The following is a 27268-nucleotide window of genomic DNA, read 5'->3' on the forward strand; positions in this document are numbered from 1 at the left end:
CCTAGTCTTTCAAAACCAGGAAAAGTGCATCCAGAAAATCATATGCGGACAATTACTCCAAAGCAAAGTTAAGCCAGCTGAACTATCTGAAGAACTTGTCTTATTTATATACCTACAAGACCCTATGCTGTTTTTCTTCACCAGCATGATTTCCGGATTCAGGAAACCATTTTCCATTCTATTAAAAGAAGGCTCAAAGCTCAGTCAAGCCCCTGGTTAACCAATAGCATAAAATACAAATGAAGCAAAGAGTCTCTGCTTGAAAAGCAAGAAAACAGGACACCACTAACTAAAATATTAATTAGGAATTCCTTACTCTCAGAAGATCAAGTAGGGTAACTAGAAAATGCCATACCTCTAACCTTAAGATAAAGACAATTTCTTTGGTTATCTCAACCAATGATTTTATGGAGGGAAAGTAAAACAACTCACTGGAAACATCACAGATTCATAATTTAACCCAATTAACAAGTAGCTAAACAGTTGAACAACCTTTCCTAATGACTACAAGAATGTCCTTCTCTGTACTATAAAATATATTACTAGTTCCTTTCCTCCAAGTCCTCATACCTTCAAACAGAAATGGCCCAATTCTCCCAGATATCTTTATATCTAAGCCACATATGCAGTCAACTTTTACTCCTTCACAATATCCATTAATGAAGCCAAATGCGTTTTCTCAAAACTAAACTCTTCTGGTTCCACATTTTCTAAATGAAATCCAACAGACTGAGACCTGAAAAAATTGTAAAATTACTAATGCATTTAATTGTTTAATCTATCCCAGAAAACCAGAAAAGTCCCAACTATGCCACTCTGGTTACATAGAGGAATAAAGCCCTGACAATGACCCAGGCCACCTGAGTTTGATTTGCATCTCAGATGACTGGTGCACCTACAGATAGGGAATGACATGCCCATATTGGGGGGGGGGTGTATTGGGCATCTGGGGACGTGGATCCCTGGTGGAGACTATGGACAAAGCCAGAGGAGGCATGGTCAGTGGGGGGTAGTGGAGCTTGACTGAGCTGTTGCAGAGGTGTGGTAATAATGCCATAGATGTACATTGCACCACCCAGGGCCATACCATGCTGCCACACAGGTAAGATGGGGAGTAATAGCATTGGCCAAAGTAAGTCCCCCCCCAATAGAAGCTCAGACATGTAGATCTCCATTGCCTGCAATCTATAAGTAACCCCAGCAATTACAAGAATAAGTCTGAGGGGCATGGAAGCTGATTGTCCCAGTGCAGATGGGGCATGAGAGACAGGCTAGTTATAATGAAGGAAGTGTGGGAGAAAAGAAAAGAAAGAAAAGCCCTAGCTGCTTTCAAACATGCTGGCATGTATCATCAAAAATCCATTCACTCTCACAACTTAAAGATTACAGACCAATTGCATTTCCGGTATTTGCCCATTAAAAATACTTAAAATGATTATATAAACAACTCCTTAAACACAGTAACAGCTACAGACTGCTCTGTAATCACACTATAGTTTCAGATCCTTCTTCAGCACCATAACATCCTTACTGCCACAGAAAAGAAGGAGTCATTACTGGGCACATTGCAGGTGCTGTGAAGAGCACTTTTGGCTGACATCAAAGACTGAAGCAATACTAATTTCATGAACTTTAATTGTACTTCCCATCATGGTATTAGAAACCCAGAAAATCTGGAGAAATGAAAAAAAAAAACACAGATGATATTTATCGTAATATAAATGAGGGGCTTATTTCAACAGATGATTTCGCTGACTTGACTAGGTCATATGAAATAGTTAACCACAACCTTCTCCCTACATAAATCCTCAGCTTTGGTTGGAATACAACAACTTGGTTTGAAAATCATCTGAAAGACAGAACCTTCCAGTTTTTCACTAAATAAGATCCTCTTTGACAACGCAATACAAAGACACAGGTGTCTCCCAAGGTTTTGTCTTTCAGATGATTTTCAGACCAAGATGATCTGGTTCTGTGACACTTTTCAGTCAAAAGATTGAACAAACAAATCTGCAAACAAATTTTCCAGCCTTCTGTAAATGGCTCTTTGCAAACAGTCACTTAGTTTACTAAGCTAAAATTAATATAAAGTTATTTACACCTACAAAGAAGCTCTCATGTCTTCTAAATGTTCTTATCCACGCCTTAAAAGAGAATAGTATTCCTAATATTAAGAATCAAAAGTAACTAGGAATAATGCTTGACCCTCTAAATAAATTTTCAGTTCATACAGAAATTACCTCTAAAGTTCTTTTCCAATTAAAACTGTTATTGTATCACCCACCTTCTCTCTCCAGCATCTCTAAAAGCCATAGCCAAACATATATTAATTCACAAACTTGGATATCGATCTGTTGAGGATAGCATGCACTCAGTCTATAACTGCCAAAAAGTGCAAACCACTGAAATAAAACTGTGTTGACTTGCTGTACAAAACACACATTACTGAGATTTATTTCCCAAAACTAGCAAGGGGACTACTGTTTCTTGGAACCTTTGTATTTAAAACTCTTCTTTTAGGTTACTGCTCATTTCAGAAAACAAAATTCCCATCTCAGCAATCAAAGCTGCACATTCTGAAGCAGCCAAGATGATATTTTCATACTCCTCAGGTCAAGATTCAAACAAGCTATTAGTGAAAAAGCCTTTCCAAGAATAAGGACCAGTCTTCAGAACCACCTCCAAAATGATGTAAAAAGTAATCATACCTGTGAGACTTAAAAACAAACAAGAATTCCATTTTAAAGACCTGGAATGTTCTTGCTTCTATGCTGCTGGCTAATGTATTATTGCCTAAACTTATTCTATGCATCAAATCTCAAATGTTTTTTTAGAGCTTCCTACTCATTCCATCTCCTTGTATTCATAGATTCCTACATTCATGGATTATTACTAGGCTTAACACCTGAGAAGAGGGGGGGCTTTCTAAGCCAAGTTTCTCCAAAAGAATAATGATATCCTGTATCCAAACAGGACAATAAAGGCCATGCATGTATAAGCAATCTCTGTCCATAATGGACACGGGTGCCAGGCCTGGTGTAAATTTCCTATTTCCCATCCACTGGCCTAGGCTGTGCTTAAATTGGGTAATAGATGAACTCAGCTTCACATGGATGGGAAGCTTGTTCAATAGGAGGGGGAGTCTATGGAACACATATCTGTCTCTCCAGCATGTTCTCTTTAAGTCATAGACAAAATTCAGGTCCCTAGACCTTGTATTTCTGGTACTGTTTGACTTACGAATATGCAAGAGATACATAAGTCTTGGGTGTGCAGACCCCTTGTAAGCCAGGCATAGATCACCCCTCAGCAATCTGTAGGACCGTAAGGCACTCTGCATAAGGCAAGTTTGTTATACCTTGAATTTTTTTTGTAAGGAACCTCTGAGGTCATTCTTGTTGCTGCATTTGCCAGTATATATATATATATATATATATATATATATATATATATATATATATATATATATATATTCTCTGATTGTACATAGTATATATAGAAAACATTAATACTCAGCCTAAATATACCACTGCTAAAAATGTAAACTTTTATCTCTTCTTAGCCCTCTTTTATTTTATCTTGATTATTCTTTTGATTTTGTACATTCTCATATGCCTTCTACCTTCAGCTATGTTTTCCTTTTGCTTATGTTGACTTTGCAGTGCTTTGTTTGTTCAACCTTTTGACTGAAAAGTGTCAAGGAACCAGAGCACCTATCAGGTAAACAAAGTGTTCATAAATGCATTTAAATACATTAATCACAGCACTGATTCCAAGGAAGCAATTTAGATAAAAATCACTATCATTGTTGCAGCTAGTGAATTTACCCATGTAAAAGTCATGCCTCCCTTATAAGGATATACTAAACCGGAACAAAATTCACTACGCTTATCATGACCCATATGTTGCTGTCTTTAAGGGAGCTCTTCAAAACAAGGAAGTCATACTCTGTGATATAAAGTCGTTTGCCCCAGCTAACCACTTCACCCTTCCGACAGTTGTATAGATTGAAAAGCCTCCTAACCCAAGCTTGGAATTGGCAGCAACAGTGTGTTTTCTATGTTTAGTGAGCTTACCATAGCGACAAATGTAGGTGTTGGAAGATGTGTCTTAAAACCCCTGCATGGACGATTAGTGCTGCTCTGTTGCTATACATTTACACTCATTTCATTCTCATCATAAGTGTATTCACACTAGTCTCAACCTTTTTCATGTTTTAACCTAACTGGTACTTATTATGGTAAATGCAATCTCTAAATACTGATAGCTTAATTTTTGGTGTTGGTTTTTCTATTTATCTGTAGTGCTACTTGTATGTTATTATGTGCATGTTGCCCACTACTTTGTTTTGACCTGCTGTATTTGTAATTGTACTATCTTGGAATGTGACATTTTATTACATTGTAAACTGTTTTGAAATTGGAGCTTTTCTCCTCGTGTATTCACTGAAAATGGGCTATTCGCCCAGCTGGACTAACCCGGTTATCAAATGTCAATAAATAAATACAATTATATTATGGATCCAACACTGATGGAAAGATTTACACAATGACAGGATTCTGAGTGGTGAGATGCAAGGTAATGGGGAAATAAGTCTAATTGCCATTTGTGGATGGGCAGGCATTCACTAGCAAGTCTGTATTCATGCAATCAGTGTACTCCCAATCGTGTGATTAGTCTGAGGAATGAATGGTCAACAATGTTGAAGACCTAGGTTCAGAAGTAAGCCTGGGTACAAAGTGCAACAGAACAGAAAGGGTAATACCAAACAGAGCAATTAGCAGATAGAGTTCATTCAGAAGAAACCTTTTACCAATAGAATTCCACAGAGGATGCCTGGTCTGATGCATCTCTATGTCTTCACTGGGGATATTGCACAATCTCTCTATGTCTTCACCGGGGATATTGTACAATCTCTCTATGTCATCACTGGGGATATTGTACAATATCTCTATGTCTTCACTGGGGATATTGTACAATCTCTATATGTCTTCACTGGGGATATTGTACAATATCTCTCTGTCTTCACTGGGGACATTGTACAATATCTCTAAGTCTTCACTGGGGAAATTGTACAATATCTCTATGTCTTCATAGGTTCATAGGTTCATAGGTTCATACTAGGCTATCTGCCCAAGGGCATTTATAAGCCTAGCCCAGAGTTTTGTGGCTTTCGCCACCCCTTTAGTTTGAAGGATACTATGCCCATTATTTTGCTGTGCCTCTGTCAAGCAGTGACACTGAGGTAATCCCTGGGGTATATCTGCGATCTCCCATCCATTGGTCAAGATTTCTCTTGAACAAGGCCAGCGAGGTGCTCTGCCTCACATGTACCGGGATTTTGTTCCACAGCATAGGGAGTCTTTGAGTGATGAATCTGTCCCTCCAGCACGTCCTATTAATAACCGTGTCAAGGTTTAAGTCTCCCGCCCTTTTAGTTCTGAGGGATCTAGATTTTTTGAGGTGAAGCATGTTCATCAATTCTGGGTTGGACATGGCCTTGTATGTTAGGCACAGGTCACCTCTGAGCAGACGATAAGCGACTGAATAGAGCTGGAGTTCCTTCAGTCGGGCAGCATAAGACATATTTTTGAGACCCTTTATCCTTTTGGTGAGGAACTTTTGGGGCCTTTCCAGTTGCTGCAGGTGTCGGGTCAGATACATTCCGAATGGGGCATTGTACTCAATCATTGGTCTGATGAGTGATGAGTACAGGGGAACGATGACCTCCCTTGATCTAGATGTGAATCCCTTCATGATCAGGTGGGCAATGTAGAAGGTCTTCCTAACTACTTTGGCAACGTGAGTGTCAAACGAAAGGTTACTGTCAACCTGGGTCCCCAGATCCCTGATAACCTCTTCTGCGCTCAGTGGATTGCCACCTATATGGTAGCTAGGGGTAACCTTGTTTTTCCCGAAGGGTATGACTATGCATTTCTTGGCGTTTAACTTTAGTCCATGGCTCTGGCACCAGTTATCCATTTCTATGAGACCCTTCTGAAGGATATCTGTGTCAGATGTGTTCTCGACTATGGCACCCAGTTTGCAGTCATCTGCAAACTTTGTCAGCCATAACCCTCCTGTGTTTGCTTGTACTTCTGAAAAGTAGATGCCGAACAAGAGTGGGCCCAGGACTGAGCCCTGTGGGACACCACTTGTGACAGGCTTTGAGTCTGACATGGCGCCAGCAACTCTGACCCTGTGGGTTCTGTCACTTAACCAGTTTGCTACCCATCTTGTGACGTATGGGTTTACCTTTAAGCTGATGAGTTTTTCAATGATACCTGAGTGGGGTATTGTGTTGAAAGCCTTTGCCAGGTCGAGGTAGGCTGTGTGGACTGCCTTTCCCTCATCAATGGCCTTGGTGACTGTTTCGAAAAAGTCAACCAAGTTTAAAAGGCATGATCTGCCTTTAACAAAGCCAAACTGGGTTGGATCCAAAGTCTGCAAGTCCCCTATGTCTTTATTTATGAGTTCCATTATGATCCTCTCCATAGCTTTGCTGATCAGGCTTGTCAAGCTGATGGAACGGTAATTTCCAGGGTCGGTGGAGGCACCGCCTTTGTGAAGTGGGACCACAGTTGCCGTACGTCACTCCTTGGGTACGTATCCTGAGGTGAGGCTAAGATTAAACAGCTGTCCTAACTGCGGGTTTAATTCCTCATTGAGTCCGTGGAGCACACAACTGGAGACACCATCTGGTCCCGTGGATACTGCGTTTTTCGCCTTGGAGAGAGCAGTTCTCAACTGAGCGTTAGAGATGTTTGGGGGGCTACAATCCTCTGGTATAGATATCTCTCCTTTTGGGGAGTTTGCACTGAACCTGTCAGCCAGTATGTTGGCAATGTCTGTAGGTTCAGTGATTTTTACATCATTTTGAACTAATTCTGAGCATATCTGGGAGTTTCCTCCCAGGTTTCTGACATAGCTAAAGAAGGCCTTATGATTGTGTTTTGAGTCCTTAGCGATTTTTCTCTCAAAATTTGCCTTTGATGATTTTATGAGAGATCGTAGTTTTTTACTTATAATGATCAAAGGTGTCTTACCTTTTAGGGATTTTGCTCTATCTTGTAGTAGCTTCCTCCTTTTGTTGTAGAGCTTGTTTATGGCTGGGGTCCACCAGACTGGACGCTTGCCTTTGGTACAAAGAGTCTTTGTTTTGTTTGGGATTGCCTGATCCATGCAGTCCTGTAGGTGCTGGTAGAAGGCATTTGTAAGTGATTCAGCGGCTTGAGTAATGGTTTCCACAGGCTCGGGGGCCTTAAAAGAGACCACACTCATCTTTAGAAGTGTGAAGTCGGCTTTTGAGAAGTTCTTCACTGTGGTCTTTTTTACCTCAGGAGGGGGCGGGATGTGGACTTCCAGTGAGATTAGTTTATGATGTGATCTCACCAGTGAGGGGTATACTTCCGGTGTTGAACATTGTGACCCCATGTTCGTGATGATGAGATCAAGTATGTTTTCACCTCTTGTGGGGATGGTGACCATTTGTTCCATGGCATTTGAGTTTATGAACTCTAGGAACCTTTGGGCTAGAGTGTTGGGGCTTGAGTAGTGATCCCAGTCTATATTCGGGTAGTTGAAGTCTCCTAGTATGATGGTGTTTGGAGATACATTTATCCCCTCCAGTGTTTTCAGGAAAGCTATGTGAGGTTCCTGAGTTTGAGAGAGTGGCCTGTAACATGCTACAAATTGCAGAGCAGTCTTGCCTATGGTTAATTGCACCTGGATGGTCTCCGATGCATCGTGCATTGCCACCAACCTTGAGGTGTGGGTGTCCTTGATGAATATGGACACCCCCCTCCTTTCTTGGTGGTGTCTGGATTTTGGGGCCAGAACGCATTATATGAGGTAAAACCTGATAGTGCCGGGGTGCTCTCAGGAGCCTTGAACCAGGTTTCAGTCACAGCACAGACATCGATGTTCTCCATACTGAGAAGGGCCTCGAGTGCGTGCATCTTGAGGTTGAGACTTCTGGCATTGAGCAGCATTACCCTTAGTTTTTTTCCTTTTTTGTGTTCTAGGGTGGTAGGTTTAGAATTCGAGCCTTGCCTAAAAAAGGCACTATGGGGGTGGCAAGAGCCTTTGCCAATATCCTGAAGCCCAGGGGTGACAGGTGCAAGCCGTCCCTTGCAGCGTGGCTTGTCCAGCATGTCATCCCAGGCAGACAGACATTGGATTCCCTTTGAATGACACCAGAGTTTAAGCCAATTATTAAAGCTGATCATCTTATCTCTGTATTGTGGCATCATTCTTGGTGAAGGTAGGATACTGCTCAAGGTCAGGGTCATACCTGCCTGGGCTACATAATCAGAGAGCTCCTCTATGTCTCTTCTCATATAGTCCAGGGAGTGCGTCTCAGGTCGTTCACCAGCATGGACAATGACTGAGTCGTACTTGTACCTGCTGTTGAGAGACCTGAGTGCTTGCATTATGTGGCGGATTCTAGCGCCCGACAGGCAGCTTACTGTGACCTTCTCCTTACTCAATCTGGTGGCGGGGCGTCAGTGTGTCTGACTATGGAGTCACCAATGGCAGTGTGTCTGGCATTGTGTTTGGCCTTAAGGGCTGTGACTGTTTGGCACACTGACTATGTGGTCTATGTGTTGCATGTGTTGTGTTCTGAGGTGGTAGTTGTTTGGGTGTCTGCTTTGGTGGCCTCTGCTGTTTTGGTAGATTTTTGATCAGAGCCTCCGAGTATGTCTTTGTGTGTTTATGTGTATGATTTGAAGTTGTGATAGTACTATGTGAGACTGGGTTTGTGGTGTGTGTGGTTACCTTCACCTCCTGTCTGGTCTTGTACAATCTCTCTATGTCATCACTGGGGATATTGTACAATATCTCTATGTCTTCACTGGGGATATTGTACAATCTCTATATGTCTTCACTGGGGATATTGTACAATATCTCTCTGTCTTCACTGGGGACATTGTACAATATCTCTATGTCTTCACTGGGGAAATTGTACAATATCTCTATGTCTTCACTGGGGATATTGCACAATATCTCTATGTCTTCACTGGGGATATTGTACAATATCTCTATGTCTTCACTGGGGATATTGTACAATCTCTATATGTCTTCACTGGGGATATCGTACAATATCTCTATGTCTTCACTGGGGATATCGCACAACCTCTTTATGTCTTCAGTGGGGATATCGTACAATATATCTATGTCTTCACTGGGGATACTGCACAATATCTCTATGTCTTCTCTGGGGATATTGTACAATATCTCTATGTCTTCACTGGGGATATTGTACAATCTCACTGTTTCTTCACTGGGCATATTGTACAATATCTCTATGTCTTCACTGGGGATATTGAACAATCTCTCTATGTCTTCACTGGGGATATTGTACAATATCTCTCTGTTTTCACTGGGGATATTGTACAATCTCTTTATGTCTTCACTGGGGATATTGTACAATATCTCTCTGTCTTCACTGGGGATATTGTACAATATCTCTATGTCTTCACTGGGGATATTGTACAATATCTCTATGTCTTCACTGGGGATATTGTACAATATCTCTATGTCTTCACTGGGGATATTGCACAATATCTCTATGTCTTCACTGGAGATATTGTACAATATCTCTATGTCTTCACTGGGGATATTGTACAATATCTCTATGTCTTCACTGGGGATATCGTACAATATCTCTCTGTCTTCACTGGGGATATCGTACAATATCTCTATGTCTTCACTGGGGATATCGTACAATCTCTCTGTGTCATCAACGGGGATATTGTACAATATCTCTATGTCTTCACTGGGGATATTGCACAATCTCTCTATGTCTTCACTGGGGATATCGTACAATATCTCTATGTCTTCACTGGGGATATTGCACAATATCTCTATGTCTTCTCTGGGGATATTGTACAATATCTCCATGTCTTCACTGGGGATATTGTACAATCTCTCTATGTCTTCACTGGGGATATTGTACAATATCTCTATGTCTTCACTGGGGATATTGCACAATATCTCTATGTCTTCACTGGGGATATTGTACAATATCTCTATGTCTTCACTGGGGATATTGTACAATCTCTCTATGTCTTCACTGGGGATATCGTACAATATCTCTCTGTCTTCACTGGGGATATTGTACAATATCTCTATGTCTTCACTGGGGATATCGTACAATCTCTCTATGTCTTCACTGGGGATATTGTACAATATCTCTATGTCTTCACTGGGGATATTGTACAATATCTCTATGTCTTCTCTGGGGATATTGTACAATATCTCTATGTCTTCACTGGGGATATTGTACAATCTCTCTATGTCTTCACTGGGGATATTGCACAATATCTCTATGTCTTCACTGGGGATATTGTTTCATAGTTTCATAGTTTAGTACTAGGCTATCTGCCCTGGGGCATTTGTAAGTCTAGCCATAGTGATGTGGCTTTCGCCACCCCATGAAATGGAACAAAAATGCACAGAATAGATTTAGAATACTGTGCCTCTGTCTAGTAGTGACACAGTGAAAGTCCCCTTATATAATAGAATTAGTTTACTGTGCCCCTGTCTAGTAGTGACACAGATGTGACCCTGGGGTAAACTTACGATCTCCCATCCACTCATCAAGATTTTTCTTGAAGAGAGTTAGTGAGGGGCTCTGCCTAACATGAACTGGGATTCTGTTCCAGAGCATGGGAAGCCTCTGGGTTATGAATCTATCCCTCCAGCATGTCCTAGTCATACTTGTGCCGTGGTTTCAGTCTTTAGCTCTCGTGGTTCTGATGGATTTGGATTTTTTGAGGTGGAGCATGTCCATCAGTTCCTGATTGGACATGGCCTTGTACGTCAGTCACAGATCACCTCTGAGCAAGTGGTATGCTACTGAATAGAGCTGGAGTTTCTTTAGTCTGGCAGAATAAGACATATGTTGGAGACCCGTGATCCTCTTGGTGAGGTACTTTTGTGGTCTCTCCAGCTGTTGCAAATGCCGGGTGAGGTACATACCAAATGGGGCATTGTACTCAATCATGGGTCTGATGAGGGAGGAGTATAGGGGTACAATGACATCCTTGGATCTGGATGTGAATCCCTTCATGATAAGGTGTGCAAGGTAGAATGTCTTTCTAACCACTTTGGCAACGTGGGTGTCAAATGAGAGGTCGCTGTCGACTTGGGTCCCTAGGTCTCTGATTTCTTTTTCTGTACTCAGTGGGTTGCTGTCTATGTGATAATTTGTGGGTACTTTGTTTTTCCTAAAGGGGATGACTATACATTTTTTGGCATTTAGTTTAAGGCCATGACTCCGGCACCAGTTGTCTGTTTCTGTGAGGCCTTTTTGTAGGATGTATGTGTCCATTGGTGTATCGACTATGGCACCTAATTTGCAGTCATCTGCGAACTTTGTCAACCACAACCCTCCCATGTTTGCTTTAACATCTGAGAAATAAATGCCGAACAAGGGGGGTTCCAGGACAGATCCCTGTGGGACACCACTTGTGACTGGCTTTGAGTCTGACATTGCTCCAGCAATTTTAACTTTATGGGTTCTGTCCTTTAGCCAGTTTGCAACCCATCTAGTGGCATAAGGGTTTACATTTAAGCTGTTGAGCTTATCTATGATGCCTGAGTGGGGTATTGTGTCGAAGGCTTTAGCCAAGTCCAGGTAGGCTGTATGGACTGCTTTGCCCTCATCAATGGCTCCAGTGACTGTTTCAAAAAAGTCAACCAGGTTCAAAAGGCAGGATCTGCCCTTTACAAAGCCGAACTGGGTGGGATCAAGTGTCTGTAGGTCCCCAATGTTTCTGTTTATGAGTTCCATAATGATTCTTTCCATAGCTTTGCAGACCAGGCTGGTTAAGCTTATGGGGCGGTAGTTCCCAGGGTCTGAAGAGGTGCCCCCTTTGTGGAGTGGGACCACTGTTGCTGTATACCAGTGTTCAGGTACATAGCCTGTAGTAAGGCTAAGGTTAAATAGCATTTTTATGTGCGGGTTTAGCTCCTCTTGGAGTTCACGTAGCACGCAACCTGGGATACCGTCAGGTCCCATTGATGCTGTGTTTTTAGCTTTGCAGAGGGCGGCTATCACCTGGACATCTGAGATGACAGGGAGATTACATTCAGCTGGGATAAGTATTTCTTCTTTTGGGGGTGAGGGAGGGGAGAAATTTGCACTGAATCTGTCAGCCAGAATGTTGGCATATATTGTACAATATCTCTATGTCTTCATTGGGGATATTGCACAATAGCTCTCTGTCTTCACTGGGGATATTGTACAATCTCTCTATGTCTTCACTGGGGATATTGCACAATCTCTCTATGTCTTCACTGGGGATATTGCACAATCTCTCTATGTCTTCATTGGGGATATTGTACAATCTCTCTATGTCTTCACTGGGGGATATTGCACAATCTCTCTATGTCTTCACTGGGGATATTGTACAATCTCTCTATGTCTTCTCTGGGGATATTGCACAATATCTCTATGTCTTCACTGGGGATATTGTACAATCTCTCTATGTCTTCAATGGGGATATTGTACAATATCTCTATGTCTTCACTGGGGATATCGTACAATCTCTCTATGTCTTCACTGGGGATATTGTACAATATCTCTATGTCTTCACTGGGGATATTGTACAATATCTCTATGTCTTCACTGGGGGATATTGCACAATCTCTCTATGCCTTCTCTGGGGATATTGTACAATACCTCTATGTCTTCTTTGGGGATATTGCACAATCTCTCTGTCTTCTCTGGGTATATTGTACAATATCTCTATGTCTTCACTGGGGATATTGTACAATATCTCTATGTCTTCACTGGGGATATCGCACAATCTCTCTATGTCTTCTCTGAGGATATTGCACAATATCTCTATGTCTTCACTGGGGATATTGTACAATATGTCTATGTCTTCACTGGGGATATTGTACAATCTCTCTATGTCTTCACTGGGGATATTGTACAATCTCTCTATGTCTTCACTGGGGATATTGCACAATCTCTCTATGTCTTCACTGGGGATACTGGGGATATTGCACAATCTCTCTATGTCTTCATTGGGGATATTGTACAATCTCTCTATGTCTTCACTGGGGGATATTGCACAATCTCTCTATGTCTTCACTGGGGATATTGTACAATCTCTCTATGTCTTCTCTGGGGATATTGCACAATATCTCTATGTCTTCACTGGGGATATTGTACAATCTCTCTATGTCTTCACTGGGGATATTGTACAATATCTCTATGTCTTCACTGGGGATATTGTACAATATCTCTATGTCTTCACTGGGGATATTGCACAATATCTCTCTGTCTTCACTGGAGATATTGTACAATATCTCTATGTCTTCATTGGGGATATTGCACAATATGTCTATGTCTTCACTGGGGATATTGTACAATATCTCTATGTCTTCACTGGGGATATTGCACAATATCTCTATGTCTTCACTGAGGATATTGTACAATATCTCTATGTCTTCATTGGGGATATCGCACAATCTCTCTATGTCTTCTCTGGGGATATTGCACAATATCTCTATGTCTTCACTGGGGATATTGTACAATATCTCTATGTCTTCACTGGGTATATTGTACAATCTCTCTATGTCTTCACTGGGGATATTGTACAATCTCTCTATGTCTTCATTGGGGATGTTGTACAATCTCTCTATGTCTTCACTGGGGATATTGCACAATCTCTCTATGTCTTCACTGGGGATATCGTACAATCTCTCTATGTCTTCACTGGGGATATTGCACAATCTCTCTATGTCTTCACTGGGGATATTGCAAAATCTCTCTATGTCTTCATTGGGGATATTGTACAATCTCTCTATGTCTTCACTGGGGGATATTGCACAATCTCTCTATGTCTTCACTGGGGATATTGTACAATATCTCTCTGTCTTCACTGGAGATATTGTACAATATCTCTATGTCTTCATTGGGAATATTGCACAATATGTCCATGTCTTCACTGGGGATATTGTACAATATCTCTATGTCTTCACTGGGGATATTGCACAATATATCTATGTCTTCACTGGGGACATTGTGCAATATCTCTCTGTCGTCACATGGGATATTGTACAATATCGCTATGTCTTCACTGGGGATATCGTACAATATCTCTCTGTCTTCACTGGGGATATTGTACAATATCTCTATGTCTTCACTGGGGATATCGTACAATCGCTCTATGTCTTCACTGGGGATATTGTACAATATCTCTATGTCTTCACTGGGGGATATTGCACAATCTCTCTATGTCTTCTCTGGGGATATTGTACAATATCTCTATGTCTTCTCTGGGGATATTGCACAATCTCTCTATGTCTTCTCTGGGGATATTGTACAATATCTCTTTGTCTTCACTGGGGATATTATACAATATCTCTATGTCTTCACTGGGGATATTGTACAATATCTCTATGTGTTCACTGGGGATATTGTACAATCTCTCTATGTCTTCACTGGGGATATTGTACAATCTCTCTATGTCTTCATTAGGGATATTGTACAATCTCTCTATGTCTTCACTGGGGATATTGCACAATCTCTATATGTCTTCACTGTGGATATCGTACAATCTCTCTATGTCTTCATTGGGGATATTGCACAATCTCTCTATGTCTTCATTGGGGATATTGCACAATCTCTCTATGTCTTCATTGGGGATATTGTACAATCTCTCTATGTCTTCACTGGGGGATATTGAACAATCTCTCTATGTCTTCACTGGGGATATTGTACAATCTCTCTATGTCTTCTCTGGGGATATTGCACAATCTCTATAAGAAAAGGTATGCAGCTTTGCTGATACTAAAATATACAACATGGAACATTCTCAAAAATTCACAAAATTAAAAAAAAATAACTCAAAATAATGGATGAATGGTATGAAAATGTAGCTGAAATTCAAATAAGATGGAAAAATTCAATCCTTTCAGGAATAAAGGAAACAGCTTTTAGAACAAATAACAATCCTCTTTCTTAACCAGGTAAGTCTGCTGGACAGAGATCCCCTTTTCAGGGGCAAAATGTGAGAAACATCTGGTTAATTAACATGCTCAAGGTCACACATTAGACACACAAAGGCTGTGGCAATCAGACTCTGTGTCATAAGAACTACAGCTTAGAGCCTTAACTATTACAATAAACTGCCAACTTATCCAAAGCAGGAGGCAACTATAGATACATATATCAGTAAGCCAATATGTATGTAAACATGGTGGTAAAACAGCCATGGAAATGCTTGGGTACTAGGAGGTCTACAAAACTGTATTGCCATATGAAACTTGATATACATTCCACTTTGTAGACAGTCAAGAATATAGCACTTAAATATGGAGTGCAGTTGTACAGAAACTATTTTTCCCTGGCCAGGTCTTAGACAAGATGCAGGCATTCAAATGAGGGTGACACAAATGTTGTGCATTCTTCTCTGTAGATTATATAAACTCAGGCAAAGTTTACTATACAAAATCTGATTAAATGACAGAAGGTGAGGGACACTGATTAGAAATTCTGAAGAAGAACCTAATTTGCAAAATGGCTGCAGAGGAGATGGCAGCATCTCCTGTCATCTCTGATTTCATCCATATATTAAGTAGCCACGTTAAAGTTAGAAGTCACATCATTTCTGTGTTTTATTTCTAAGGACTTCTAATCTATTACAAAAGAAATGGATTACTTCATTTATTAGTCCAGCTGTTTAACTGTAGTATTTTTAGTAAGCCACAAAGTGCTTGGGTTTTTCTGGCCTATGTGTAGCCCCAGGGGGATAGCTTCAAAATGCAGGAATATATGGAAATGTAAACAAGCAAGACATCACTTTGAGCAATGCTTTGTCTTGAAAAAGATAAGCATGCACTCTAAAGGAAAATAAAATGAATATGAAGAAATAAAGGAAGTCAGAAAATACTAGGACAGTATTGGAGCTAAATTTCTCAGTTAAATGATTAGGGCAATATTGAAGTTAAATTTATAAGCTGTAAAGTTCAAGGAAAGTTAGCTTCATCTCAGGGTTCCATAGGGAAAATGATCTTTCATCTTTGTACCTTGAACAAAATATTGACCATTATTATAAAAAGACTGAAGCTGTCTGAACCATGAGTTTCATCTGCTGAAGGTAAATTATTAAGATTTGAATGCAAGATTATTCTCTTGGTTAAAGATAAACTGAAAAAAGACTTCTGAAAGCCAGCCCTGAAAATTATGCCTCTAACCAATTCCATTGACATGCACAGATGAAGCTCTGACCATGACCTAAGTGATCTGAGTTAAGCCAGTGACTTGGGCACCTGCCAGAGCTGGCATGAGAAGGAGATAAATAACGATGCTTAGTTTGATCACTTTTGCTCAGCAGAAGGGTATAAGATCATAATGGTGAACATAGCTGATATATGGGAGCAACAACAGTGATACAAGGTGTGTGAGTTTTGTTCCTATGTGTTTTGGGGCATGCAGTTTGAGGAAAATGTTATCATGTAGGTATGGGTGGATCCCTTGGGGTGCCATTGCTTGTCCCTAATGATATCTTCAGGACATGTCACTGGGGGTTAGAACCCTAGCCGGATGTAGAATGACAGTTCAAATATTCTGATTACCCTCTGTGGCCATGGAGGTGGCTTATGCACAATGACCAAGAAGGCCTTTTTGTGTGGACAGATGGGACTCTTCCCTAAAGATACACATCCATGATATTACTCAGTTGTGGTGACCCAGGAGAAGAGAAGAGATAGGAGATGTCCGAGCCTTGAAGTTAGAGGCAGCAGGCAAAAACTAAATAAATAAATAAGTAAATAAACAAGAGAATGACTCTAACAACTTAAGAGAGAGATTTTTTTTTTGAAATTCTGGATTTGAATATATCAAAATAACCCTCAATTTCATGGTACATTTCATTCTTCATAAATGGTACTTTATTAAGAATGGTCATAGTCTTTTTTTCAAACTGGATTCTTACATTATTTTATTAATATCACAATGAAAATAACTTCAGATTGTTAATGGCCTTCACATCCAAATTACTATTTGTATGGAAAGAGAAAATATGAAATTGAATTTGTATAAGCAGCTGCAGTGTTGTTTGAGTGGCTGTTCACATTCTACCACATTCAGGCTGCACATGCATACCCTGATGAGTGGATGGGAAACCACAAATTTGTCCCAGGGGTTCCACCTGTGTCCCTCATTAACAGGGGTGACAAGTGCTAACTGAGGTTTCTTTTTGGGGATGAACTCTTGGCCCCAGGGACATTAGCCTAGTAACCTCCTATTTTCCTATGAACATCTTGCTTTCAGCGTCATACTTTAGGCACCAGGATTATGTCTAAGTAAAAAATATAAACTTCTGGCTACACCCTCCCTATCTTAGAATCTGTTTTAAATATGCCATTGTTTTTATTGAGTGTTTTTATTGCATTGTTTTAAATGTGAAAATGTGGTCACATGTGTGATGAATGTTTATATGTGGAAATGTATCCATAACTTCTTTCATTATTGCTTTATTGATTTATTTATTTATTTAAATATTAACATTTGATTACTGGGAAAGACATCTGGGTTGGAGTTCATTTTCAGCAGAGGCATGGGGAGAAAAGTTCAAAAGTATTACAAAACATTTTAAAAATAATAATTTACAGTTTTTAAAAATAATACAAAAATCAAATACTGTTTAAATAATTACACCAAATTAGACACATATGAATCATTGCTTATGAATAGATACAAATTATATGACAATGGTTTAATAGTTAGATAAATTTTAATTAGTCTATAGAGAAATTAAAGGTAAGTTAATATAATACAAACAGGAATTGCAATATGAAGTGAGAGGAAAAAAAAAACAGGCTTATGGTATATTTGAGAGAAAGCCAAGGGAAAGAAATTGATAGAAATAAGGAAGTGAATGAAGAAGGGAGAGTAAGGAGACATAAGATAAGAACAGGTATTTATTGGCATTTATGGATATGGTTTATCTTGGTGTTGAACAAGAACAGAGACAGGTTTGGGCTAGGAAGTCTTTCAGAATGTATTTACAGTTCCATTAACAATTGTTCAATATTAAGTTGCACTGAAAATGCCTTTCTGAATGCTTTGACACTTCCTGTAAGCGTGCAATGATGACAGACTGTACCACCGCTGCACTACTGCATTTTTTCCATTTAAAAGTTAGCTGATGTGTATGTTCTCAATAAGATGACCACACCTTTTGTCCTTAAAGATTTAAGACCTTTAGTAAATGTGGACCATTTGTGATTTCACTAAATGCTGCATAGAGGCTCCATGTAAGGCACAACATTTTTATTACTTTGACAGCTGGCTAGTTAAGCTGACCAATGTGGAAATCTTCTTAGTGTCATGCAGTGTCATTTAATTCTTCAGTATTTTACAACAAATCATAAGATCTGAAGAGATACCTTTGCACAGCTCTGGAATGTATTTAGTCGCTATGCTGACCATCCTCAAGTCCCTTCTCTGGTACCTATTGTGAACCCATTCATTTCTCCTCACGACAAGAGCCAATTCACTCACTCTCTGACCATGGTAGGAGCTCTGCGGCCTATTCATTTCTGCTTTGTTGACAGTGTACAGGCCCATTAATTCCCCTTGGAGCTAGAAATCAAACCGCTTATATAGACAACTCTACTGAATGACTGCATTGTAACCCATAGGCTGCATGAAGAGCTTCCTCACTTCTGTTGGATTCCATACTGCAGAGGACTAGAATACCTACCCCTCCTGGGATTGGAAGCTCACTTTGGTTACTCACACCTACCTCCCTGCCTAGCCCTTCTGGCTTCCTGTGTAACTAACTTAACACAGATCTTCTGTGTTGCAGTCAGGGCTTTAACCGCCTATGTCACAGAGCCAGGACAGCTCTAAAATTGTATGTACGGCATCATTAAATTTGTATTTTCAAATTTCCTACACTAGATTTCTGATGCCCAAGACAGGAATTTCATTTATAGCCAGTCCTTAAGAAAAAGTGTATGTGAAAAACAGAAAATGTTGCAAATTAAATGCTTTCAAAGATAGGTATACAATTCATTTTGTAATATCCATTTAATGTACATTTGTTTCATTAATGCTTTTAATTTTGGCAGCAGAGAATCTCTTTGGTTGGTAGATTTTTTTTTTAATTGAGTTTGCTGTGCAGAACAGATATGAATTAATTAGTCTGAATTGGTAGTACAAATTAATGCTTAGGAAGCAAGCACATTTGCTACACATTGTGTGCAGACAGTCAGTGCTCTTAGATGAGGTTTATTCTATGAGACAAATTAATATCTGCTGGCTGACATTTAAAAAAAACTCAGAATCCAAAGCCTCTTCAGCTGTCTTTTCGCAGTACCTTCAGATAATTAATTTTCAAAAGGGCATGTTGAAAATCCATGCCGATTCTGTTGTTTAAGAGATGTGTGATTCCTAACTAGATATAAAATACTGGGGCTATTCATTCAAAAGGAATGAAACAATCGGGGATGGTAGATAATAATTTATTGTAGCACAATTAGGCAGAAAAATGAAGTATACATGCTCAGTACTTGAGCACAAGGTAGCTGGTGTTACATTACATTCTCAACTAGCATTTACTTGATACATTTTATTTTTGTATAGGACTGTTCATCTTTTTGGAACAAGTATAAAATTAAGTTGGAAAGCTATGGCTCAATGGAACCATATTGCTGTTTTATTTTTATTACCTAATAGCAGGTGCCAAGTTAATGTAAACATTTCTACAAAATATAATTCCTGCAAACAGAAATTGTGGACTGTTAGCAACAGAGGTATGCAGTTACAGATCAATATTGTGTTGGCATCATTTTTGAATTCACTGTTGTTTACCTTTATAACTCTACTCACATATTTGTCATATTTTTTGTGGAAGTACACTTTTAAATTATTCAAACTAAAGACAGGAAGCACACGCATGTGTGCACAGACACACACACATATTCTCTCGCTGTTTAAAACACAAATATTTATTTTTATTTGTCTGCATTCACTCAGTCTGGCAGTTGGCTTAGTTGATTAAAGAACTATTAGTAAGCTTTTCAGTGGTCCATGGTTTGATTCCCTCAGCCTTATTTCTTAATTGTTTGACTCTGAACAAATCACTTACCCAGACACCAGTCTTGAGATGGGTCTGAAAAACGTCCATGAAGATCAGTGCTCTATCTCAAAACATTTATTTTCATTGCTATTGCTTTGCTGCCTAGCTGATTGTATCTCTGATTGATTGTTAACAGTGTTATTGTATGTACTAAAATGCCATGAATTCATTTTTATTTACATCTGTCGTAAATATACCATAATGAGGCAGCTAACTTACAAAAAAACCTTAGTCTACCGGGTATGCTTCTATGGTTGTCTTAAACAATGTACAGTGGATAAGAAAACAGCTGACATAAAACTACTTAGCTGCACATGCACAGTAAGCAGGTGACAAAATGATGTTTTTGCCTCTAATTTTGCAAATCTGTACATTTATTGCGATTGGTTATTCTCAAGTAGAACCAACCACGTAATTATGTAATTCTTCTGGCAGAGTTGCAACACTTTTCTTTCTGCAGAACTACAAATGGAATGTACTGTTCATGAAAACATTCTTTTATTTATTTAGACAAAAGTCATGCTTTTGATGTCACCTATCCCTATAGTAAGAATGCATCTTGTGTTCTTCATTTGAAATGTCTATTGTGATTTCAAAGCTAAGTATTAATGTTGCCCATCCATGTTTCACTCCACTGAATGTTTTTTATGTCAGTGAAGTCAGTGTTTTTGAGGGGGGCTACTGCCTCCTACAACACCCATTTGGGGGCAAGACCTCATACACCCAAACGTATATACAAATTCCACTATCATACAAACATAAAAAAGGGGAAAACCTCCTAAAAGGAGAAGAATCACTGTCAGCATACAATTAAAAACTGCTGTTTTTTCCTCAGGGCTCCTTGCTGGGAATCCTATTATTCACTTTCTACATTGTAAATCTCTAGCTAACCAGGTTTGCAGATGACTGCAGATTTGATGTCATCCTCAGTCCTCCTCTGATGGAACGAAGCTCCAAATGGAACTCACAAATGTGAACAGCTCAATACATGGGTTAAAACTAAATGCTAAAAAGTCCAATATTACCATATTTCATAGACAATTCCTTTGTTGATCTTATAGTAATCACAACATCCTGCTCCAAAATAAAAGTGTAGTGAGAGACCTTGAAACCTGAGTAGATAATTCCCTTGCCTTTGACCATCATGTTGCAATAGCAGTTAGGGAATCTTTTTACAACACACTGTTGATTGCAAAATATATTTCATCATTATACAAGAAAGTTATTACCATTTGTATTCTGCAGTGATGAAAGCTATTATCAAACATAATGCCGATTTTTGGATGTATCTTACTAGGCATATCAAGCAACTGGGATGATCTCCGAGGTTCCTAGCTAAAATGATATCAGGCAAAAAAGGCAAGAATTATTTTTATTCAGTGTCCTATAGACTCCATAATGGAAATTTGTGCCTTGCCTATTGGGTCATTAGGGATCAAGAAGTCTAAGATCACTTATGCCTCCACAAATTAGACTGCCCCTCTAACACTAGAACTAGGGATCTAAACCTGCTTCAGGAAATAAAAAAAAACATAGTGGAGAGACAGATTTGTTACACAATGCTTTCCCCTTCTCTAGAACAAGCTTCCACTCCAAATTAAATAACGTAAAACACTTTCTTCCTATAAAAGTAGTTAGACAACTAGATAGCTATGACTGACTTGTTGCTCACTGAAAAAAAGAGGTAAAGTCTAAGGGGGTACTGGCAAGGTGTAAATGGTCACAGGGACCAATTGGCTTGTATTTCCTATGATGCTGAGATTTTATGTAAACTGATCATTTGCAGTCTTATGCACACTGGTGCAATTGCAGTAGCAGTATGCCTTTATTCTGTGATGTTTACCCTTCCCCAACCTACCATAGTATCACTGCTCCTTCCTCATTTTAAGTATTTGTTTTTTGGTCCCCCTTGCCACATCATTTAGCTGACCCAGTCCCTAGTGCCCTATGTTCATGCTAGGCATACCAGCTTATCTACTAACCCCTAGACTTCCTTCTGGGGCTGGTCATGGATCTTAAGGGCATCCTAGGGGCTTGCCATTTTTTAATCCTTCCTGGAGGGGTTTCTTTAAATGCCCTACCTATTCTCAGCCCTCCCTCCTGCACATGTCCATTATGTCCAAGGGAGCATCATTACTGAATGCCCTACCACACTAGACGAGCATGCCCATCCCTCCTTGCTGCTCCATCAGTCACATGAGCAGCTAACTGAACCTGGGTCAACTTAATCATAGTCAGGGCTTTATCCTCTATGCCACCAGAGCAGCTTCACTGCTACTTACTCTTTGTAACTTATGGGGCAGTAGTGGTAATTAAGGAGGTGGGGGAGAAACCTGTGAATAATTCATAATAGAATTGCTAGCAGTCAGGTGACTGTCTCAAGACAAGAATTGGAGTGAATGTGAACTACACATAAATATTTTAGGGAGAGATGACTGAGAAAATGTGAGGAATTTAAAAGTGAAGTGAGCATAATGTACAAATAACATTAAGGCTGGTATTCATAGCTGCTTGCATAAATCAGATTGGGGTAATCCTGATGCTTATGAATGAGCGTAGCAAAGATGAGATTCATAGATACCATTTACACAAATGTGAAAGGCCTTAAAAATGCAAATGAGAAATGCAGAAAAGCATAGTATGCTAATGAGGTGGTTTTGCATTTCATAGTCCAACATCCCTGCAGTATCCATTGCATCCATTGTTAAAAGCAATGCTTCACCTTTGGTATTGTAGTTTTAATCCACAAACTTGTCTCTCCAAGTATGCACACATACTTCCCTGACACACAAATGCATTATTTTCCCAGGAGCCCCTTCATTAATTTGTGTTAAGTAAAGCACAAGCACTAAAATGACACAATTAATTATTTTGCCAAGCAATCCCTTCAGTAGTTTGACCATGTGTGCACAAACACTTCCCTGACAAAGAAATGAATTATTTCCCCAAGCAACTCCTTCAGGAGTATGTTTAGTTATGCACAAGCACCAAATGATCTCCCCTTGCATCTTCCTATTCTCTAAGAAAACTGCTGCTTACTGGTGCAAGTTCTAGGCTATTTACCTGCTTAGTATGCGAATGAGCTCATTATATATTCATGACTATGAATCAAACTGATACGCATACATGTATAGCCCCTTAACAGTGTAGTAGCCATCCCCCTATCACTTATGCACTAAGCATCTCATGCTTTTGTGATGTGGGCAGGTTTACAGCAATTTCTTCACATCTTCATATGCATGCTGACAGTCAGGGATTTGCATATCCACCTAATGCCAGTCATTGTGGATCACCAATTTGAAAATGTGAAGCCCTGGACTGTAAATACCGTCCTAACAGTCTAAGAGGAAGACTTAAAGTGCTCATAAGGTAGACTTTAACAGCACAAAGATGGACAAAGTAAATTCTCAGTTGAAGTCAACCAATAAATAATACAGGTGAAAGTTAAAGAAATTATAAGTAGCAAAGAAAAACCCTTCCACACTACCGCTTACCTAAGCCATAGGTTGATTAAAAACAAAGAAAGAGATAGCATAAAAGGATTGTTTTGTGTGAAATGTATAAAAATGTTAAAGCCTCTCAAAATATTATAATTATTAGTGTTGAGTAAGTTAGAGTTGATAAATCATCTAAATATGCATTGCACAGTGTCATGAAATAAATGATTTGGGAAATATTTATTAGAACACAACTGTTTATTGCTGTAATCATGAAATGACTGCATGATGAACTGAATTCACAAAACTGTACTATTTTGATTGGCTTAAATGCCAAAACTACATATAAAATGTGATTTGTCATTTGAAACAGTTAAAATGTGGCACAAACATTCATTATTTTCTCTGCATAGTCCATATAATTCATCTGTGAAAATTGCGCTTCTGTTCAGCAGTGGTTTATATGACAGAATTTAGAAATAATGTAAATACTATTAGCTTGTTTGATCCTTAATGCAGGCAACCTCAAGGCTGTACACCAGTGTCCTGCCTTACATGGAAATAAAGCAGAGACAAAATGAACTGAATTAATTGAAAATACAGTAAAGTGTGGATTTATCCATTTTCACACACACAGATTTTTTATGAGATCATACAGCCACTGAACCTTTTTAACAATGTTCCGGTACATTCTTAATTAAAATGCAAAAGTAATTTTAACCAACTCCAGTTTCCTTTCCATTAGTTTATTGGCCTTTTGGCATTCATCCCATTAAATATGATCTTATGTGAAACAAGTATAATATCCCAGCATTAACCATTTCATTACATTCACAGTTACTCAAATAATAATGAGGTTAAGAAAACAATTTACACAATTTGCATATTTTTTATCAGGGTAATTTATTCTTATTAATCTTCTGAGGACCATTATTATTTTAGAGGATATGTCATTGCTGAAATAAATTATCTAATTAAAATTACAATTTGCAATTGATAAGAATACGCAGGGCACTGACATAAGTTTTTTTTTTCCTACATGTAGCAGAACACATTAAGAGACACTGGTTGGTTACAGTCAAGAACATGTATTAAGTATGTCATGTTTATAGCAAAGCAGACTCAGTGAATATACATCTTGTCAGTCAATACTTCAAACAGAAAGCCAACTTATTATATTATTATATCATTGTAACTGATCTTCCACTAGCTGTTTACCTTCCCCATTAATGAACATATGTTAGTAGTACTTTAACATTCAGGTATCCATACAGACAGGGAAGTTATAAGATGTTTATTTATCACTACTGCTGTCTCTGTCCTTTGACATTCTATATTAAATAAGGCAAGTTTCCCACTTTAGGCTGATTAAGAGAAACAATCCTAGGTCATATGTATGCAGTACCATATATCTATAGCTAGCTATATGTGTATATATATATATACATATATATATATATACATCTACTTTTCTTTGTCGAAATTTCATTACTTCGAAAAAGAACAGTAGATGCCCACTTCAACGAAAGTGCACTTTCGTCTAGTCGCCGGATCGGCTGACTAAATCCCCCACACCCTCCTACTTAAATATACCAACTTGAGATCGCACTATACCGAGGAAAAGGGAATATTCCCATTTCATGCTGTACTGTGATCTCCGTACTTGTTTTTTGAAGTTTCAGTACTTCGAACAAGTGGTCTCGCACAAGTGGGTTTTCAAGTACTAAAACTTCGACCAACCAAAGTAGACCAATATCTATATCTACATCTATATCTATATCTATATCTATATCTATATCTATATCTATATCTATATCTATATATATATATATCTGGGTTCATGTCAGTTGAACGACAGCTTGGAATATCGACGCGAAAAGCATGACAACGAGAAGACCGACAAATCAAAACAGCGACGCAGAGGTAAGGTAAGTGTGCCATGTTGACGGTATGTGGGGATGGGGTGGCTTAAGTGAGTTAGGGTTAGGGCTCGGGTCAGGTAAGTGTGTAGTAGAGATATCTTTTGGGTTAGGGGTGGTTTAAGTGAGTTAGGGTTAGGGTGAGTGTGCGATAGTGACGGACCTTAGGGTTAGGGTTTGGGTTAGGGTTGTCGATAGGTGTGTATGTAAGGTTTAGTGTTGGTTTGTTAGGAGTTTGGTTTGCTTGTGTTGTGTGTGTGGTGTTTGGAGTGGGGATTTGTTTTGTTTGTTAATTTTTGTTGTTGTGGTGTGGAGTGTATGAGGTGTTGTGCTTGTGAACTGTCGGTGGTTTAATTTGTCGGAGTTTTCGTTGTCGATGTTTTGGTGTTGATATTCCAAGCTGTCGTTCAACTGACATGAATCCATATATCTATATCTATATCTATATCTATATCTGTATCTGTATCTATATCTATAGCTATATCTTTATATCTATATCTATATATCTATCTATCTATATGTATAAATAGACAGATATAGATATATATCTATATAATCTCTCTCACTCTAAATATATATACATAGGTTCATAGGTAGGTACTAGGCTATCTGCCCAAGGGCCTAAGTAAGCCTAGCCAACAAGATTCCCTGGCTTACGCAACCCAAGAAAGTTATTTTCCTGTGCCACTGTTGAGCAGAGCCACAGAAGTGATCCCCGGGGTGTATTTCCTATTTCCCATCCACTTATCAAGATTTTTCTTGAAGAGTGCTAATGAGGAATTTTGCTTGACATAGATGGGTAGCTTGTTCCAGAGTATGAGAAGTCTCTGGGACAGAAATCTATCCCTCCAGCATGTCCTCTTTATTGTGGTGACAAGATTTAGGTCCCTAGAGCATGTAGCTCGGATGGATTGGGATTTCTTTAGGTGTAGCATTTCTAACAGCTCTGAGTTTGACATAGCTTTATATGTTAGGCAGAGATCACCTCAGAGTAGGCGATATGCTACGGAGTAAAGCTGGAGTTTTTTGAGACAGTCAGTGTAGGGCATCGGTTTGAGGCCAGTAATCCTCTTTGTGAGGTACTTCTGTGGCCTTTCCAGCTGCTGCAGATGTCTTGATAGGTACATTCCAAAAGGGGCATTATACTCTATAATGGGTCTAATGAGTGTCAAGTAGAGGGGAACAATGACCTCTTTTTTCCTAGATGAGAATGCTTTTGTGATAAGGTATGCCATGTAGAAGGATTTCCTGACTACTGTGATGATGTGATTATCAAAGGAGAGACTACTGTCCACCTGGGACCCCAGGTCTCTTATCACACATGCAGTGTTAAGTAGACTGCTGCCTATGTGGTAGTTCATGAGCACAGAGTTTTTACCAAAGGGGATGACAATGCACTTTTTGGCATTCAGCTTGAGGCCAAGGCTCTGACACCAGGCATCTGTCTCAGTGAGGCCCTTCTGTAGGATGTCCACATCATTTGGGGACTTAACTATGGCTCCTAGTTTGCAGTCATCTGTGAACTTCGTTATCTAAAGGCCTTCTGTGTTAGCCTGCACTTCAGAGAAGTAGATATCAAACAGGAGAGGTCCCAGGACTGAACCCTGTGGTACTCCACTTGTCACTGATTTGAAGTCAGATTTGGAGTCTGCAACTTGTACAGTTTGGGTTCTGTCAGTGAGCCAATTGGCAACCCATCTTGTGACATAGGGATTTATACCTAGTTTAGTGAGTTTAGCTATAATTCCAGAATGAAGGATGGTGTTGGAAGCCTTGGTAAGGTCAAGATAGGCTGTGTGAACCA

The sequence above is a fragment of the Protopterus annectens genome, chromosome 2.part1 (genome assembly GCF_019279795.1).
Source record: "Protopterus annectens isolate FY-2018-M chromosome 2.part1, PAN1.0, whole genome shotgun sequence".
In the NCBI taxonomy this organism is placed as follows: Eukaryota; Metazoa; Chordata; order Ceratodontiformes; family Protopteridae; genus Protopterus; species Protopterus annectens.